We start from the raw sequence: 10,459 nt of genomic DNA on the forward strand, positions 1-10,459 counted from the left end.
AGAACACAGTGGCGTAACTATAAATTTTGCCCCCCCCGCCAAAAAGTTTATGCCCCCAACCCCCCCCCCCCCCCCGACGTTGCACGCATTACGGAGAACCCGGAGGGAGGCAGGGACCAGTAGGCTGGTGTGGCTGCAAAAGCTGATTCCTCTTCGTTCCCCCCAGTTCCAGCGCAAGTTGTTACAATGTACTCAGTTATTTGTATATGCATTGCACACCTCATTGCCGATATTTAGCATACACACTAAGCAATATTTTAAACTAGCTGACCCGCACAGCGTTGCCCAGGAAACCTTGAGGATTTTTTAATTTCCAACATTTCTGTAAAATTTCATCATACAGTATGCTGTGCCAAAGGCCCAAGATTGTAATTTGTTAAAGCCTCCAACATAAGGTTAGAATGTGTTTGCATTGATACTCAATGACAGCAATGAAATCAGGTGTGGTGTTGTTGTTTGAAACACACCTCTCTTAGGGCCAGATTCTCTAAGCTTCAAAAGTGATAAAATGGAGAGTGATAAACAGCCAGCCAATCAGCTCCTACCTGCCATGTCACAGACTGTGTTTGAAAAATGTCAGACAGGAGCTGATTGGCTGGCTGTTTATCACTCTCCATTGTATCACTTTTGAAGCTTAGAGAATCTGGCCCCTGACCTGATAGCTTGTGTGTGTTTATGAATTCCACATCAACTCCTGAGATTTAGCACCTATGACATACCCTCCAACATCTGAGGGTTAGAAATTGGTACAAAATCAGAAAGGGGCATGGCCATGGGAAAGGGTGTGTGGCCACACATTCATTTCTATACTTTCAATGGTACAGTTTCTAGGGTACGTAATTACAGGCGTTGAGTGCGTGGAGGCTGGGGTGGGCCTTACTTACCATGCTATAATTAATAAAAAATTCACTGCCACTGCCGCTCCCCTCACCGCTCCCACCACAGAGTTGCTGCAGCAGTCTCTGACATCTGGAGATCTGTAAAGCGCATGCACCAGGTGTCTCCACCAAACAGTGGGGCAGCCCCTGAGTGCAGGAGCAGGTCCGTAGGCCCGGCCACCTCAAGTCATGATGCAACGCACGCTACCCGGACCATCATTGGGAATAGGTGCAATGGGCCAAATTCTTCCCTACACCAATCCACTGATCCAGCCATAGCAAGCATCAACGGGTGCATTGATAATGTTTGGTCGATGGGCATGAGTGCTGCCTGTATTTTTTGAATGTTATGAGTGTAAGAAGTTGAACAATAAGACTGAGAAGAAGATTTGTCAAAGTTAAAATGTACAATTTACTCAATAAATCGTGGAAAAAAGGGGGCGTACAGAGAAATACAATCAAGAAATGAAAGTAGGATTTAAAAATAAGTTCTGATTAAAATTGATAATTGTTTGGAAAAGGGGGTGGGTAACAAAACAAATCTATAGGCGGGTCGCCAATTGATGGGAAATTTTCACTACAGTGTCACCATCACAATATCACCGTAGAGGCAGGGCTTAAAGTGGTCATGCAGAGGTGGTTTCTCTATGCCACCTAATTATCCCCCCTCCCCTACCCCCATTAGGCAGAGACAGGGCCAGTAGTAGGGTTTTTGGCACCCCCTAAAAACTAGAATGCTTTTCTGTGAGAATTATTGTGGAGGGCCAATGTGGAGGTTAAAATGTTCCACCTCACCAATAGAGGTGGTGGAACTCAGTTCCACCCCGTTCCCCTCACTTTAACCCCTGCCTAAGGGGATTCCCAATTGGGGTTCAGGTGGTCTTTTTGGGACCTCTTTACAATCCCATAGGTCTCTTCTCCTGGAGCCTACGGTGTTCCTCAGTGATTATTGATAGTCAATGACAGCCTGGAGAACTGGAGAGAGAGAGAGATATGGGTATAACAAGAAAAAACGGTACGTTCGGTACAGTTTTTTTGGCGGTACATACTGTTAAAAAATGGCAAATTCAGTACAGTTGGAGGGTATGCTATGATGCATTTATTTTTTATGTGTGCTGTGTGTTTGTGTGTGTTGTACTGTTTTTGTGTGTGTTGTAGTGTACGTGGGTGTGTGTGTTATGTTGTGTGTATCTGTCCAATGCGTAAGTGTGTGAGGTGCTCTACGTATATACAGTACGGTATGTGTATGTAGTGTTTTGTTTGTATCTGTGCAATGTTTAAGTGTGTTTGTGTTTTGTGTGTTTGTGTATCAGTGCTATGTTTAAGTGTGTGTGTTTTGTGTGTGTTGTACTGTTTATGGGTGTGTATAGTGAATGTGGGAGTGTGTTGTACTGTTAGAGATGTGTTATGTGTGTGTGTTGTGTTGTATGTATCTGTCCAATGTGTAAGTGCGTAAGGTGTGCTACGTACTGTATATATGTGTGTGTAGTGTGCTGTGTGTATATGTGAAATGTTTAAGTGTGTGTGTTCTGTGTGTTTCTGTATCTGTGCCAGTGGCGTAACTATAGCACCGCAGCCGCAGATCTGAGCGCTGCGGACGTCACGCAATTAGCGCCTCTGACTGAGCGGTCCAGTGAGAACTGGCATGCCGCTCCGACTTGACAATTTTAAGCTAATACAGATCAAAATACATATATTAGGGAAAGGGGAGAGGAGGAGAGCACACTGAGTGTCTTGGTCAGCGTACGCTTCGCATTGGAGCTTCGTCAGGCTGCTCTCCTTCTCTCCCCTTTCCCTAATATATGTATTTTGATCTGTATTAGCTTAAAATTGTCAAGTCGGAGCGGCATGCCAGTTCTCACTGGACCGCTCAATCAGAGGCGCTAATTGCGTGACGTCCGCAGCGCTCAGATCTGACTCCTAACAGACGGAGATCTCCGGCGCTGACTCACACACGCCGGAGGTCCTCTGCAGGGTACACGTCCTCATTGACGCGGCTCTCCCTCTCACTTGCGGCGCGTAGTGCTGGTGCAGAGGTGGCAGATCTCACCAGACACGCACCGCTTGAGGGGTGACCCGCGAGGCACCACACTGCCTACCCTATAGTGAAGTGAAGTATTCTGATCAGTAACATCACATGGGAATTTAAACCCAGATTTTTTTGTTACCAGCAGATCAGGAATAGGCGACCTAAACGCATGGATATTTACTGTGAAAATTAATGATGAGATTTGTACAGTAAACCAGTATTGCTAATACATAGAATCTAACCACTATCCAGGAGGATATAGAGTTGGATCACACTGAGTAAGGATTTTTATCCTTTTTAAACCTACACTGTTTGTGTCTTTATGTATCACTGTTTTAAAACATATCTAAATAAAAGTTACATTTTACTTCCTTGATAACCTGTGCACCACACAGAGACATACTTTCTCTTCTTCCCAAAAATTGTCAAACCTGTGTCCAGTGGTAGCACACCCTCTCTATTTTACGGTTAATCAACCTATGTACCAATATACTGAGGGTAAACTAAAACAATAAGTGCTTTGATAAATCCTGTGCGACTGATTGCTCCCCGTCCCCTTTCCCCCAAAACTCATTGATGTTCTCTGAAACTGGCTGCGGTATGGGGGCGGCCATTTTATCGTGGTTCGTCTGCATAGAATTTATTGAAGCCAGGAGGGGAGCCGGGACGTGCGGACAGGTAAGCATGCGGCAATGGGGGGAGGGGGCACGGGGGCAGGCACGGGGGGCCGGCCGGGCGGGGCGCCCCCATTAATGGCGGGGGGCGCCCCAAACAAAGCTACGCCGCTGATCTGTGCAATGTTTAAGTGTGTGTTCTGTGTGTTTTACTGTTTTTAGGTGTGTGTTTAGTGAATTTGGTGTGTGTTGTACTGTGAGTGGTGTGTTATATGTGTGTGTTGTGTTGTGTGTATCTGTCCAATGTGTAATTGTGTGAGGTGTGCTACATATATATATATATATATATGTGTGTGCGTAGTGTGCTGTGTGTATCTGTGCAATGTTTAAGTGTGTGTGTTCTGTGTGTTTCAGAATCTGTGCAATGTTTAAGTGTGTGTGTTTTGTGTTCAAAAAAAGAAAGCACTTAAAACCTGGCGCAATGGTATATTTAATTGAATAAAGCAGCTGGTCTTTTCTCTAGGAGACCATCAATCCCCCACTACAAAAGTTCACTATACACAAAAAGGAGTTAAAAAATACCAGCGCTATGTTCTTAATTGTTCAGTTGTGTGATCCTACGGGTTCTGGAGTGCTTGGGTACTGTATCTATCGGCACCACACTTACTTTTTAATTCAGACCTGCGTTCACATAACAGTTTATTTAGGGAAATACCACAAGTCAAAATACATCTTCTATGTGATCGACACTTACTTAAAAATTCAGTCTCGAGTGCCCATAAAGGTTTCTTTTAACTGGTGATATTTTCAATCAGGACAGGACACATGTATTGGGCATAACACTTACTTAGTAATTCAATCCCGCGTTCCTGTAGCAGGTACTTTATACACGCAAATCCAATGCTTGTAAGTATAAAAGCATTTAATATCCACAAAAATGAAGTGCGACAACATAGAAGTTCACAACCTTTATGGGCACTCGAGACTCAATTGTTAAGTAAGTGTCGATCACATAGAAGTGTCAGATGTATTTTGACTTGCGATATTTCCCTAAAGAAACTGTTATGTGAATGCGGGTCTGAATTAAAAAGTAAGTGTGGTGCCGATAGATATCCAAGCACTCCAGAACCTGTAGGATCACACAGCTGAACAATTAAGAACATAGCGCTGGTTTTTTCACTCCTTTTTGTGTGTGTTTTGTGTGTTTGTGTTTGTTGTACTGTTTTTGGTAGTGTATGTGGGTTTATGTTGTACTGCATGTGGTGTGTTATGTGTGCGTGTGTGTGTGTTATGTTGTGTGTATCTGTCCAATGTGTAAGTGTGTGAGGTGCGCTACATATATATGTATATTGTGTGCTATGCGTGCATATGTGCTGTACTGTGTGTGTATAAAATGTGTACGTGTGTGTGATATATGTATATCCTCAATTATTCCTAATTCTTTAAAGCCTTCACCATAATGTTAGAATGTGTCATTCATACTCAAAAACAGCAATGAAATCAGGGGTGGAGTTGTTCCTTCGTCATTGGTTTCCCAGATCGTCAATCTTTTTTCCAGATCAGAATCAGAATCAGAATCAGAATCAACTTTATTGGCCAGGTGTGCTTGCGCACACTCGGAATTTGTTGTGGATATACAGTGCAGCATCAAGCAGGGATAAAGGGGGGGGAGAGGCATTACATAGGTTACAGACACATTTCTTGCTGGCAACACATGCTCATCGAGTAGCACAGCTGTATAGCAGGGACAGTACAGTATACACAGAGAATATGTACCCGCCAAGCTGCACAGCGCCTAGGCAGCCATCAGCGGCGCCACTGGTCGCTGCAGCAGCCAGGTAGGTGACAATATAAGCAGGGACAGTACAGTGTCACACAGAGAACATATACCCACCAGGCTGCACAGCGCCTAGGCAGCCATCAGCGGCGCCACTGGTCGCTGCAGCAGCCAGGTAGGAGACAATATAAGCAGGGACAGTACAGTATCACACAGAGAACATATACCCGCCAAGCTGCACAGCGCCTAGGCACCGCACAGCCAGGTAGGTGACAATATGAGCAGGGACATTACAGTATCACACAGAACATATACCCGCCAAGCTGCACAGCGCCTAGGCAGCCATCAGCGGCGCCACTGGTCACTGCAGCAGCCAGGTAGGTGACAATATAAGCAGGGACAGTACAGTGTCACACAGAGAACATATACCCCCAGGCTGCACAGCGCCTAGGCAGCCATCAGCGGCGCCACTGGTCGCTGCGGCAGCCAGGTAGGTGACAATATAAGCAGGGACAGTACAGTATCACACAGAGAACATATACCTGCCAAGCTGCACAGCGCCTAGGCACCGCGCAGCCAGGTAGGTGACAATATAAGCAGGGACATTACAGTATCACACTGAACATATACCCGCCAAGCTGCACAGCGCCTAGGCAGCCATCAGCGGCGCCACTGGTCGCTGCAGCAGCTGGGTGGTAACAGTATGAGCAAAGATACCGCAGTTATAGCAGGGACAGTACAGTTTTCACACAGGGGAAACATAGGGTACACAGGGGGTTACATATGCTGAGTGCACAGATCCTAGGCAGCCATATGCGGCGCCAGCTTCCTGTAGGGGAACAGCGTGGAGAGCCAGCAGGGGGGTGGGGGAGGGGGGGAGAAAGAGTCCCTGGGGCCTGATGGAGTCAGTGTCATCAATGGAGTCATCAATGAAAGCAAATTAAACCTAGGTGTTTTTTAAATTTCTAAGTGAAATTTCCCAAAAAAACAGCCTCGAGGTGCACACCACCGGGTCCAGAGGTACCTTGTTGTTGAATTTGATGGCTCTGAGTGCTACGGTATGTCTGCAATGCGACAGACAGACACACACTCTTCAACTTATTATATAGATGATATCGCCCAGAAGGGGAAAAATTTGCGATATCATTTAAACGAAATAGCATCTGCTGCAGAGAGGGGAGGGAACGAGCGCTGCAGCTAACAAAAGAAGAGGTGAGTGAACTACAGAACTCCTCCTCACCTCTATTTCTTGATTCCACAACGGGGAGGGATGCGCTGTCTGCGTCTGCTGCTGGATCACAAGCTAATCGAATTTTGCAGTCCGGCAGCCAATAAGCATCTGTTGATATCAATCCAGGCTGCCCTCCATGCCGCCCGCACAAATAATAAAAAAAAAACTGAATTTCGGCACGCCGGGCAGATGGCAGCAGCGGTAGTTCTGCCCCCTGACTGTCAGTATTACTGTATAAGCCAGCTGGCACCCGCAACAGCCCCCGCTGGCACTAGCACCTCCAAGCTGCCGTGGGGTCTGCCGCACGGTAGCTACGCTACTAGGACAACACCACAGATAAATGGAGAAAAAGTACAGAAGTAGCTGGAACTACCATAGAAAGTAGGCAGTAGAGAAATCTACAGGCAGGTCAAGGTTTAAACCATATGTGTAAAGTCAGCTTGGCTAGTTTGATATGGGACACTTGTATATCTGTGTGCAAATCAGTCTGTACTTTAAGCACAATGGAAAAATAGCCACGCCTGATGCACTGTAGCACTTCGTACAATGTGCAGATACAGAGACGCTCTCTTTTTACAAGTATTAAATCTTAAATAAATCATCACAGTCTCTTGGTGCATTCTAGTGGCTTCATATTGTAACTACCATATATACTCGAGTATAAGCCTACTTTTTCAGAACATTTTTTTATGATGAAAAAGCCCCCCTCGGCTTATACTCGAGTGAGGGTCCGACTTGAGTCAATATGTTTTCCAAGTTTTTTGTTGTGAAATTAAGTGCCTCGGCTTATATTCGGGTCGACTTATACTCGAGTATATACGGTAATAGCAATTTCATCAATAAGTGCAAAATGCCACCTGCGTCAGAGTGCCATGAGGGGCTGTTTGGCACAACTGCAGCAAAGATATATGAGGACAAATGTACAGTATATGGCGACTGTACAGTTTCACTCATATTCTGTATGCTCAAAGTAAATACCGATTTTTCTTGTATATATGCAAAGCCATACCACCGGACTGTCCTGATTTTAGTGGGACAGCCCTGTTTTTTGGAACTGTCCTGATGTCCCTCCTGTCCCCATGTTGGAGATGGTGGTGGGGGCAGTTGGATGTCCTTCTGTCCATCACTTCTCAGTATGCATGCGCGCAGCATCTATTCAGAGAGACAGAGGGACTAGGGGCATGGCCAAAGTGACATCTCCATAAAGCTAAAGTTACGACGCCACAGCAGAAGCCATGCCCTCTTTTCAGGCACTGACGCAGAGAGTCCCAATTTCCCCAACTATAATGTTAGCAGATAATAACATACCATTTCACTGCCTTGTACAATCTGTTACACTATGGAAGTTATTCTGGTTAATTCACTCGGATGCAAATTTGCATTGGCTGTGAATGGATGTTTTCCATAAACATCCATTTGCAGCATGCAGGGGAACACCCACAGCATGCGATCGTCGGTGACGAATTACTTGGAATGTGTACGCGTATGTAAGGGTGCTCTGAGGCACCCTTACCTATGTGTGCACGTTCAGAAGGAAGTGGGCGGGCAGATGACATGCGGTGATGTCAGCTGCCGCCCCTGGTGCCAACATCATGGCCTCATTAGCATGAGAATGACCAGCTGGGCATTCACATTTGCTAATGGGGCCACTCGCTACTCCATGCCCCTCTCTGCCCCCCCGCCCGCTGTCCTAGGTGTGTGCACCCAGCAATCCGAGTATTCGCAGTGGGTGCATGCACCCTGCATATGCACATGTGCAGAAATGCGCATGTGCAGTAACACAACATCGGTCCCTGTGCAAATGAATGGCCACAGCAAATGGACCTGAATAAGGTCCTATGTGCGTTAATTTATTTTAAAGGGGGTTATATGAAAAAAAAGCCCATATTAAAGGCCAATTCCATTGAAGAAGTTATATTGTGAACACCATATAGTGTGGTATGATGATACTGATTGGAGAACCCAACCAACATTATCAAACATTGCAGTCATTTCTGTATTCATTGAGAGTGAAGCCTTGGAGTATGACGTGTTACTGGCACCAGCCGGGGTATGTTACTAGGGGAAAACAATGTCTGGACATGGAACAACATTGCTCCAATCACTTGTGTGGAGAAGAATCACCCTTAGAATATAGAAACTGAAATAGACAAGTGAATAAATAAAGCCTCTAATAGTGCTCACAGTTAGAAAAACATCACTACAAGGAAAATAGGATCTTACCACTTGGGAAACAATCATTGAAGATTCCTAGAACAATTGCAAAATATGAAACATTCAGCAAAAAGGTTGAAATCCAAAACAAAGTATAAAGGCTTTTAAAAAATAAATCATCTAAGGAACAACAGTGCATTTATTTTATATTTTGTATATATGTATATATATTTTGTGTATATATATATATATATATATATATATATATATATATATACAATAGTAAATTGATGCGCAAAAATCCTTAGCATAATTAAAAGTCCATCCCTTTTCATCCAGAATATCTGGGATTGATCTGGTGCTGCTCAACTCCAAATGGGGTATGCCCAACCCCCACCGATAACATGTAGAAACAGAGAGAAGAAGAAGGAGCGCACAATGAGCAGGTTATAGATCAAATCTTTTACTAAAGAGATAAAGCTCACATACAGTTTAGAACTTAACAACGCGGGACAGCTCACGGGGTACAGGCGGCAACACAGACGTATCAACCGGATGAGACCACGGCAGCAGCGTCTCCACGATCAAGGCGAAGGGACTCGGACACAGCACGTCAGAAAAGCCACACCCCAACGCGTTTCGTCATCTGGGACTTCGTCAGGAGGCGTGTCCATTGGTAAGTATAGCAGGGTTTATATACGCTGTCCATTTCTAATTAAACGTCTACAGCTGGAAACACTAATTAATGCAATTCTGCTATTCACCATTGTTATATGTGAATATACATAAAAAGGAGAGTACAAAGATAAGATAATTAACATATTCAGACTCGGGAGACAAATATCTATCCCGAGCCGAAATTACAAACTTTTTAATACATATAATACAATATAAAATAAAACGACACTACATATCAAATTTAAAAAATACATCGTTATATATAAAACAAAGACTAAAAAGGGTTTTTTTGGTGTATAAGTATATCATATACGGAGAAATCAATTCTATCAGCTTCAGGCGACTGCACACAAAATATAATGACAAAGAGTATATATATATTAATGAAATAGAGTGTTGCTGAAGATGTTATACATGGAGAAAATATATAAAGTCAATATAACGGCTATTATAGCAAAAAATCGATAAAAACATTTTAAGAAATAGTTTAAATATTTTAAAAATACATTTTAAACAATATATAAATATATTATCTAATTATAAACAACTTTGGAGTTTCCTATACAAAGACAAAAAGAAAAAGAAAAAGAAAAAGAATGGTACATATTAGCAATTAATCATATATAGACACGTATATAAACAGAAAAAGATTTAAAACAACCGGCGCTTTACCTCAAAGCGGCTGCACGAATCTCTAATTTTAGCAACTACAACCTGCTAAAACAAACAAGTAATATGACAACAAAAAGGTGGTTTAGAGATCTCTGCGCTGCTTATCCTCTCATAAAATGATGGTCAGAACTGTTGCCTCAAATAAAGGTTTTCTCTGTATTCACCAAAGATGTTACTTCTTCAGTATAAGCCGAATCTCCACATATATGGGACAAAAAAGAGAAACAGCAAGAAACTGTCAGGCAACCTTCTTTATGTACACAAACAATGGAGTATAATCCAAAGGAAGGGGGATTCCAATATCCCAATGTGGATAGCTTACACGTGCTTACAGGGATAACGTGTGTGGTAATCCTATCTGGGTATCTTTCTATGGGACCACCAATCAGTGCTCAAACGATGTTAGCTGATGGTGCACGATAGATG

The sequence above is a fragment of the Crinia signifera genome, chromosome 8 (assembly GCF_055691185.1).
Source record: "Crinia signifera chromosome 8, ASM5569118v1, whole genome shotgun sequence".
Classification (NCBI taxonomy): domain Eukaryota; kingdom Metazoa; phylum Chordata; class Amphibia; order Anura; family Myobatrachidae; genus Crinia; species Crinia signifera.